We start from the raw sequence: 10,364 nt of genomic DNA on the forward strand, positions 1-10,364 counted from the left end.
TTGCACACTAAAGCTCAGAATATTTCCTGACATTTTCAAATTCAGGAACTATTTTTATTTTCTCTTTTGTTTTTTGTTTGTATTTTTAACATGCATTTGTGAATGGTTTTACTTGTGGTTAACATTTGTTCAGTTCTTGTCATGTCAAATTAAAGTTTATATTAAAGGGTAACTTGTGTCAAGCATGGTCAGAATTTGTTGGATTGCTTGTGTAAATATCTCATACTGTGCCGTTTTATACTTTTTATATATTTGTATTGAACAGCTTGTTTTAATCTAACCATAAACAGCAGGAAACAAATTTATAGTTTGGCTAGTTTAAGAACTTGTTTTATGTCCTTCCATTTTAAGTATAAAGAATGTTTTGTGGTGACTTTAATGACATTAAGCTGCAGTGTGTATTATAAGGGCAATTAGACTCAGTTTCTCAGAGTATGCACTATGGCTCAGGTTGTGTCAAATGACTCAATACACTAGTGATTGGTTTGTTTTTGGGACGGGTGACTCATCTGTTTTTTTGTAGATGATTCAACCTTTGTTTTACAGAAAGGACCAAGGTAAAGGCACCATAACATCTGATTAGAGGTTCTGTTACTGTCTCTGTGTTTGTTTTGGTTTTTTTTTTTATTTTGTTTTTGTTTTTGTGAGGAAACCTAATATCATTCTAAAATGAATGGAGTACTTGAAAATTCAGTCCCAGCCTGAAGGGTGACTCCTAGCTGATAGCTGATGAATTCCATGTCAGTGAAAAGAAATACAGTGTGCAGAATGAGACAACTAAGTGTTTGTTTAACGGTGGTCATGTCTGTGGTATGGACCTTATTGTCTGCATTGTTTTTATCATGATGGCTCCAGAAAATTCAGTTTTCTTCTCTAGATGAGTGAAGAAATCTGTGGTTTTGCTAATTAAACTATCATGTCTGCCATGTTCCCTTGTTTTCCCTGTCTTCTCCTTTTCACCTCTCAGTCCAATGAGCCTTTCTTTCCAATTACTGAACAGTAATCGCTGCTGCAATCATTTCTGCATTGCATAACTATATGAAAAATTAATGTTAAACAAAGTTCACTCGTTCACGCTTATAATCATTGCTTTCCCCTAGACCCCCACCCCCCACCCCTGCTTCAGTGCCACCACAAGAGAACTTCTAAGACAGAAGAGAAATGCTGATGGGGTTCCTTACACTTGTGCATGTTTTGTTTAAAGTGAACTGAAATACACTTCTATTCTTGGATGTGCTTTTCCACCCCCTTGGGTCTTTTCCACCAAAACACCTGTCCAGGGTCCAGACACCACTCCAACATTGTCCTGACTTGTTCACAGAATCAGAGCTGTGACTTCACCCTCTGGCCTGACAGCCTTAAAGTCGTTCCTTTGGTAACCAGTAAACAAACAACTCCGTTACAAAACATGGCACACTGATGTGTCGTCCCTTCTCAAGAAGTGTGTCTGTCGGCTTGTCTCTGCTTTCCACAATAATAGCTTTGTGCTCTCGGCCACGTGTGGCTCTGTTTATCTGAGTCTGCAGACCTGCAAGTTGTTTCTCCGGACTTTGGGTTAAAGATGCTGGACACAAAAATAGAAGAAACTGGATGATAGCAAGGTTACAGTTGTTATCCAGTCACGTTATTTCATGGATTCTGAGGCCACACAGTATTTCATTCTGGCTGTCAGATCACTGCTGTCTTTCTGTGGCAGAGTGTGGGTGTGTTACCCATCCTGCATGCATCAATATGGCTGTACATTTCTTTTTCTTACTGCGTTGTGAAATTGGATATGGACAATGAAGGACAGGGCAGGTATTGTTCATGATGACGTTCTACATTACTAAGTTTCATTAAAGCAGTTATTTTACCTCATGCATTGAAACTCCAACTCAAGTCAAGGGAGCATGCAGAAGAAATTTATTTCTTCTCTTGTAATGGCCTGTTATTTATATACTGTATCTCTGAGACTACTGAACATTCTCATGCAAAATGAAGTAGGCTGTGCATGTTATGAAAACCATGGACGTGTTTTACAGCTTCAAGAATAGAGTGAATGGATGTATCTGTGCTCCAAAGAAACTTTATTAACACACATCTTAGGGTAATGTGCATCTCCATAGTACAAGCGCTCTTGTATTGCTAATATAGATTACACCTGACATGCATATTCATTGAAGAACATTTACATGTTTTACATTTGCTATTGGCTTAATTTGTGGTAGTAAAGACAAGTTTTGGTAGGTTTCACAGCTGACCAGTCAATTATGCCTCCCTTCTTGACCCGGCACTGTAACCTAATGCGAAAAAGACCTAGAAAGCAATGCATCTTTATAGATTTCGTGGTAAAATTGTGTAATCCTTCTAATTGCTTTATTGTTATACACTGTGCATGTCTTGACTTAGAATGGCACTTGCATACTTTTTCCTATACGCCACTGCTTTGCAAGAGTTGCCACTCTTTGCCATATTTTTGAAGCAGATATTGTTGAGTAAACATCAACATTTGGTAAACTAAATGCTCTTTACACCAGACAGTGGTAATATTACAGACTTATGCCATTGAAAGCTGGTGATATCCTGTCTTACACTGAATCATGTTATTACATTGATGAAACAAAAAAACAGTAATTATGCAGCAATGAAAAATATCTGTAATTTGCTGAGGTGATACGAAAGCTTCGCTCCTGGCTCAGAGTTTACACTTTACTTGTTTCTTTAACCAGCCATTCACAGAAGCAGTTCGAATAAACCTGCATTCTTCATATCACAGGGTTATTTACTTTGCCATTATGCTACTCAGCTGCCAACAGTTGTGAATCTGTCTAACATATACCTGATTATGTTTTCCCCTATCCTGAATAAAGGTGTGGCTTTTTCTCAGTAGCAGGTATGAAAACATCCTTTGAGTGTTGTTGTTTATGCTGATAGAGCAGAGGCAGGTCTTGATCACACTTCGAGCAATTGATTCAGAACCCAACCCAGGCCCCCAGGTAGGTGCCAGCAGGCCTGCTCACTTCTGGATGGGCCCGTCCCAGAAGAGCACGCAGGGGAAGCCCCAGATGTACTGTAAATTTTGGTTTCGGGAGACTGTGTTTCTGCACCCTGCATTCCTTGCTGGCTTGTGCAGGGAGCAGGTGCTGGGATGACTAACATCTGGAGAGCCGGTTGCAGGCGGACCTCTCCAGATTTATCCGCCTCTCGGAGCGCTGGATTAGCACCCCTGCCCCCGGGAGAGGGACGTGGAGGAAGTGGGAGTGCTGCAGGATTTCCAGGAATGAACTGGAGCTCCTCAAGGGAGATCACAGCTTGCAATCCTCCAAACAAAAGGAGCATGTACATACACCAGTGTGGTTAAAGTGTGATGGCGAGGCAAGCAAAGTTGACAGTCACAATATAATGTTATTCTCGCTCTTCTTTGAAACCTAGCTGCACTTGCACCTGTATAAATGTGTGCACATTTTCATCTCATCTTGTTGCAATGAATACTGTCGGGTGCTATGTAGTCTAAATGGGGTTTATGGAGAAAAAGAAAAGCTAAGTGTGGTTATTCAATGACATCTCTCATTTCCCTGGACAAGTGTCTTTTCTCTATGGTTATTTACATATTGCATGCAGACTGCCTTAAGCATGTCCCCTGTCATTTATTTCAGTATCAGTCATAAATTGTGTATCCATATAATGTTTTAATATAGAGCTTTACACATATTAACTTATTTCATTATATTATATTACATAAACTTGTTATATACACAGGTTCATACATAACACAGTAGATGTCTGCCTATAACAATTGAAGAGAGGGTTTTATAAGTAATATCTGATCATTTATCAATTTGGGTTTTTATCATTTAAACAGCTCATCAAGTATCAAGTATCTTTGGCATCAGAACTATTTGGAATATCAATATCCTTACTGTACGAGCTGACAAACCGTTCCAAGTAAATGAGGTCAGACCACAGTGTTAAATAATCAGTATTCAAGGTTTCAACAGAGAAGAATGAATGGACTCTGTGAATGTTGTTTCCCAGCTGGTAAAATCTTCCCACACAAAATGCTGTCTCAGTGGTTTCCATGAATGTAGGCATAAGTAATGCAAGCAATGTGAATTGTGATGCAGAAACTGGCAGAGATTCAGAATGTAGCCAGCACAGTCATTTGTGGACTGGGGAAGCCTGTGTGGTTTTAGAACCCCCCACCCCCTCAGCACACCTGCTTCAGTAGTAAATACTGTGTTGTTTTCACTTCACTGAAATCGTTTCCTCAAAGAACATAAGGATGGTAATAACTGCAGTTCACATCATATTGTGAATTTAGGTAATGTCCTTGAATGCACTCGTTTTGTGGGATGAATGGAGCAGCATGAATTGGGATAAAATGTTCTCTAATATCACTCTGGATGAAAGTTCCCTGTTGATTACTCACTGGTCCTTATATGGGAGGGAAGGTTGTTCATTTCAGCAATGCTAAAGAATGTGTAGGCCTGGAGATAGAGATAACCATAAAGGAAGTCATTAGTTCTGATCCCTCCCCTGAACTGACAACGATTATAAATAATCTTGAACAAAACAACTAAGTTCAATGTACAGCCATAGCACTGATAACTCCCCTTGGCAGCAATGTTTGTAGAATAAGAGGAGGGTGCACTACATGTTTTTTCATGACTAACTTAATGCCATTCAACTGCAGCAGCCCACTCACTTTGTTTATTCGCCCTTCATTGTTAAGGGTCCGTCATTTCCGGCTCCTAATGATAGGAGCACTGTGTGACACCACCATGAAGTCACTCTGGGAAGACAACTTGGCCAACCTAGCCTGCAGCTGTGCAAGATTTATTCATTACCAGACGGTCCGGAGGAATGTTCTCAATCCAAATCTATTTAGATGAAAATCTGTTGGAGGGAATTCAAATAAATTGTTTGTGGGTCAGGATCCCTGAACATGTGGATAGGACCACTCAAGCAACTGACATGATATTTTTGCCTTATTTTGGAACGTAGGAACTTGTGCAATTTAGTCACGGAGATACAAGCCCCAGTACCTTAATGTGAAGTATTAAGAACTCATTAAATCACGTCTCATGAAAATGTGCAGAGATTTTCCCCTATTCTTAGAAACAGAAAATACATGCCCACTCTAATCCTTACATTCAGAGAATGTGGATAGCAATACCTACATTATAAGGTTGCTCAACATATGTAAATACTCTCATACATTGATTATTTATGAGAACCACCTTGATCATGCAAATCATGCTACACAAGGCTTTGAGGTGACATTTTAAAATTTATTTTTTCTACAGTTGTGTGTATGTGTATTAGAGAGTATTATGAATTTCAGTGTGGAGCCCAATTAATAACCCATCATAGTGTGTCTAAATTTGAGCCCAGCAGCAACCCTCTTGTCAGTCCCCTCTTGACACCTCAGTCTTAAGACAAAAGCCTCCAGCTACATATGCTGAACAATAGCCAGTCGCACAAATGAACAGACCCATAAAAGGAGCAGTTTTTATTTGTTGTGTTACACTTAAATTCACTGCATTCCTGACTGATGCTTCCATGGCACTCGTATTTGGAAGCAAGTCTAACAGTGAGCACAACACGCATATCAGTTTTCATGCCACAGCCCACTTTCCAGTTACCACCCTGGCATCTTTATCACTCGTGACAGCTCATGAGACCAGGAGAGGCAGGTCAGCACGTGCTCTCTGGTTCATCAGCTCGAACACTGCTACCCTGGACTTTGGATGAACCTTGTTTGGGACACATTCAATCTCCCTCTAAATTTGGGAAGCACTAATGATGTTGCAGCACATATATCCCCGGCAATCCTGTTTTTGTGAATGCCCATTGATTCTAATTTTGGGAACACACTTTGTACAGATGCAGATATGAATGATGGGACAGGATGGAAGGAAGTGTGGGCATTTTCTGTGCCAGACGCCTGGAGCCTACGTGGCATTTGTAATGCATAACTGATCCCCCACTGAGACTATAGCCTTTCACTTCCCCAATGGCCCAGGATTCCTTGTTTTTGCTACCCATTGATTTACCTCATGCTCACTGGAGAATTGAGTCAAGATGGCTCTTCCACCATAATTGTGGGCTGTTTGTTCAGTTTTGTCATGGAAGTAGAAGTGAGACGTTACTGTGATTATACTGTACAGCGTCACTCGCCTTAAAGATTCATAGATTTTTGATGAGGCAAGTCTAGTATTTGGAAAGTAAAACAGTGAAGTGTGTGACTGTTGCTCTCAATAGTGATGATTGCTGGGTGCTCTGAACTGTTGGAATATACTGAATCTGAAATGTGTTGTTTGTTTAATGCCATTTGAACAGAGAAGCTGAAGCCCCAGTAAGTGGAAAAACCTCTAGGATTTTAAGTGTTTTCTGTTCATGGTCCTTCAATATAACACTCTCTTCTGAGTATTTGAGTGTATATGAGTAAGGAATAGGGTTTGCAGCCCAAACATTATTAGTCTGACTGCCCAGTGGGCAAGGTAATTAACCTGGATTGTGTCAGTAAATACCCAGCTGTATAAATGGATAACATGTTAAAACTTCAAGCTATGTACATCACTCCGGGTAAGAGTGCTTGTATATAATTTTCACAGAAAAAGACAGCAAATAGAATGGGACAGTGTTTCTCAACCCTGGCCCTAAGAACACCAGGAGTATTTGCTGGTTGTCATCTCAGCCAAGCTCTCAGTTATGTTTCACTGAGTTATATATACATTTTGTATTACTTAAAAAAAAAACACATTACCTTAAGCACATAATTTCAGAATGAAGTATCAATATTTAGTTGACAGTTCTATTATAATTAATTGAGTGCTCAGCTTGAGCAAAAATCAGTGTACACAGTGGGTCCCAGTACTAACCATCCCCTGAATTTCATTTTTTAACAATATGTTAATTATCACTGGTCACTATGCATCTCAGTACTGCCATATTGCAATAAAGCTTAAGTACAGCATACAGTGTATAGTACACTATAGTAACAGGTGTAGTAAAAAGTAAGAAATCGAGTGTAAATAGAAAATAGTGGACAGCAGGAACTCCAGGAAGTGCATGAGAGAGGACAGAACATGCAAGTGAGAACTTTTTGGAACATTAGGCAACATCTGTACTTCACGACTGCGGCCCTCTCCGAGTACAGCGCTGGTCTGCCCGGTATCCCCCAACGCGAGGTGGAAGGAGGACACGTAGAGCCCTGGGAAATCTTCCGGGATTTATCGCGAGCTCCGCATTTTTCTCTGCGATAGTCACTCTCGCGCCCGAAGCGCTCAGTTGCGTCTCGGGAGTGAGACGCTCGAAGCTTAAGCCAACGCTTGAACAATCGCTGGCGTCTCAGACGCCAGGCTGGCCCTGCTCACAGAGAGAAACGACTCCGCCTGCGCATTCTTTGTGTTCATCCTTCACTAATTTTGGATTCCTTGAGGAAAAAGAGGGAAATTTACGCAGCAGCTCTTTGCCAGGAACACTTTTAAACACAAATATTTTTGGAGAGGAACTTGTAGTTTTTTAAGTCAAGCGGAGTAATTCAGTTAATCGTTCAACAAGCAAAAAAGTACAATCTGAAATCAATTCAGATATTAATCTTGAAGTTAGGTCATTGATGCATGAAATAAAACTAAAATGAATATACCCAGCGCAATGTACAGGCTCTGGTGAAGCATTTTTATAACACTGCTGATCTCAGGAAACATTGCAATAGGCATATAGCTTGTCGTGCTTTACTTCACCCTGTTTGAACACGAATGTAATATTCGCCTAATATGCTTATAAGGGCATTATTATCAGAATATTATTTTACTTATTTTAACAGCTGTCCTGATACTTGAAAGTGTTTCTTAAGGCATGACATCATTATAACCCTTTTCAGGGCGTCAGTGTGTATTCTCTCAATGTAACACGTAAGGTGTTGGACCTCACAACTCACAACAAGAAAAACCGCACGCACCTTACTGCCTCAGCATCTGAAATAGACAACTCCATGTTAGGCGTTTTAATGACCATTTGTGATTTCTAGGTCACTGAGAGAGGATTACTTTGTTATGTCAGACCAGGCAAACTTGTAAAAGAGGTAAACGGCATTAAAATATGATGGCGTAGTTCTCTCCAGAACAATAGCGACACCCAGTGGCTATATTATCGGTCGTTTAAAATGTTAAACAGGGTATTTTAGTTCTGTACAGGAGAAAATAAATACTTCATGTACACAATCAATCACAGTTAGCCAGCCAAGCTAACATGGATAACAGCATATGTCACCAAGAGAAAAGGGTGATTATATTTATTCAAGGCAACACTGCCCTGGATATGGACTATATGGACAGCTAAAAACATATCTATACAGTAAATCCTTTAGCTGAGGGACATGGCCTGGTGCTGGCATGAATCATAGAGTCTCTGGTGGACTAAGCGTTCATTGCTGTCATGAACTGGTGTTGACTGCCTTAGGGCCACCCTCGTGACTATGCCGGTTCCTTGCCTCCCGTCCCCTAGTTATGCTGCCATAATGTTAGTCTGCCGGGGTTGGCACACTGGCACCTTTTTTCCCTGCCCCTCCTCTCCTGCCTCTCTGCTGTACACTCATGTCATTCTTACCATCCACTAATCATTGTTCTCTATTTGTTTCCTGTCCCTGCTCCAGGCTCCTGCCTGGAGCTGTAGTCCAACTATCACACTCCGATCTCCAGTCCTGCAACTTCGCTGCCCTGCCTATCAAGCCAACTGCGTGCCAAGAACCGGACATTCTCTAGGATACATTTTATAATTACTTTGTTATTTACTACTGTCTATCACTATTTACTACTAACTCACATGTCTTCAAGTACATTGTACAATTTCAAGTATTCTATGTAATTCTATCTGCCCAGTGCCGGCCAGAAGCAGATGGGCTCCCCCTCTGAGCCGGGTTCTGCTCAAGGTTTCTTCCTGTTAATTAGGGAGTTTTTCCTTGCCATTGTTGCCTTAGGCTTGCTCTCAGGGATTCTCAGGCCTGGGAACAATGTAAAGCTGCTTTGTGACAACTTGTATTGTAAAAAGCACTATACAAATAAAATTTAATTGAATTGAACTGAGTTCCATACGATCTCAGATTTTATTGCATATTAACTTTTTTGTTGCTTGTTTTCTATGATCAAGGGTTAATAGTAACACCATGGTGGATTGAGTTTTTTTTTCATTCATATTCCTATGCATCCCAAGCTTTTTACATTGGACCAATAACAGATCACATGTAATACTATATCTTCGTTTTATGCATTGTCTGAAAACACAAATGTATCTTGCAGTTCACACAATAATTAAAAAGTATTACGGGGAGACACTACGACTCTAAAAAGTGCATCCTCAATATGTAAAGAATACTTTCAAACACTGTAAGGCGTGAGTAGATTGTTGTCTTATTTGTCACAACATCAGTGGCTTAGTGCCTCTCTCTGGCGTAGAGTTATAATATTACAAGATAGAATGCGGTTACCCTCAGTGACTACATCAGGCTCAAGAACTGAGATTATAAATAGATACTGAACCTCATTCATCAAAATGTTCGTAGAAATGATCGTATTTTATTCTTGGGAAAAATTCACGTTGGATTCATTAAACTTGCCTAAGCACCCAATTTTGTTCTTTGTATGGTGATGAATTCCAACTGTTCTTAAATTGGATGCTCGTGTATGTTACCTCTGTTGAACTGAAGTAAACACCCCAAAAATCCCATATAAGGACATTCTGACTTCTGAGTCGTGGGTATAGCTGAAGCTGCCAAAAGGAAAAAGGATGATATTTTCTTTGATTCAGAGAAATAAACAATCCCGAGGCAAGAAAAATTATTTGTAGTGTGAACAGTAGAGTGTCACTGTTCGAAAGGAGCACAACATCGATAGGATTCCAACATCTAAATCTTAGATCAAAAGGTTTGTCTTATTGTCTCATCCTCCAATGAAATTTGTATCTGACATATAGAAAGTATGTGGGTGCACAGCTACGTGTAATCCATATGTTTATTCAAAGACGCTTACTTAATTCACTGCAAGTATGAATTTTAGCACTATTCTCTGGAATGATTTGGACATGGGGTCCTCTCGTTGCTGTTCATCTGATAGCGAACAAATGTCATCTTTCATTGCCATGTTGTGGAGTACACAGCAGGCCAGCGTCATCTTGCACAATATCTTTGTTGGGTATACAATCGTGCTGTCTGCTGTGTCCAAACACATCCGCCGGCCTTTTGGCACACCGATAATGCGCTCCATCAACGAGCAACTGCCTATATGTGGCTGTATATGCAAGCTCTCACAGTGTCTGTCAGTATCGTCATCAGTCAAAGTTTCAACACATAATTATATATAATAGTTGCTCACTTGCTTATCAAC

Source organism: Megalops cyprinoides, chromosome 8, assembly GCF_013368585.1.
Source record: "Megalops cyprinoides isolate fMegCyp1 chromosome 8, fMegCyp1.pri, whole genome shotgun sequence".
Taxonomy (NCBI): domain Eukaryota; kingdom Metazoa; phylum Chordata; class Actinopteri; order Elopiformes; family Megalopidae; genus Megalops; species Megalops cyprinoides.